Below are 553 nucleotides of genomic sequence, written 5' to 3'. Positions count from 1 at the left end.
GCTTTACACAATTGATGTATGTATGGATTGTGATAAGAGTTGTATGAGCCCCTAATAAAATGATTTTAAAAAAAGAACCGAGGTGAAACGCAAGAAGACTACATAGCACGGTATTCTTTGATGACAATACAGGACTGTGCATGTGTGTTGATTTATAAGGATGAACTGCATGGACTTATCAGGGAAAAGCAGGGAACTGTAAGGGAGCATCCAAATTTAGACAGAGGTCAAGGAAGGCCTCTAAGGATGTCGCATTGAAGCCGAGGCCCCCAGGATGGGCAGGAGTTAGTCACGTTGAGAAAAGTTCCACACAGGAAGAGGGACCCTGAGCAAGCATGGTGGGAGCACGACCCTGAAAGGTGGCAGTGTGGCTCAGAGCGAACAAGAAAGGTCACGACAGACCTTGAGCTGCTGGGCCGCACTGAGCCGATGTGATGAGAAACTTCTTTTTTCCCCTAATCTTAAGAACACTGGGGGAAATTAGAGGGCATTTAAAAAGGAAGCCGCAAAACTAAATAAATAAAAAGGAAGCCGCTGTACGTTTAAAAGAGCT

Source organism: Echinops telfairi, unplaced genomic scaffold (assembly GCF_000313985.2).
Source record: "Echinops telfairi isolate 266 unplaced genomic scaffold, ASM31398v2 ScPeMD7_7356;HRSCAF=8355, whole genome shotgun sequence".
NCBI classification, from domain to species: Eukaryota; Metazoa; Chordata; class Mammalia; order Afrosoricida; family Tenrecidae; genus Echinops; species Echinops telfairi.
The sequence above is the reverse complement of the archived record's forward strand: the minus strand, read 5'-3'. Positions refer to the sequence as shown.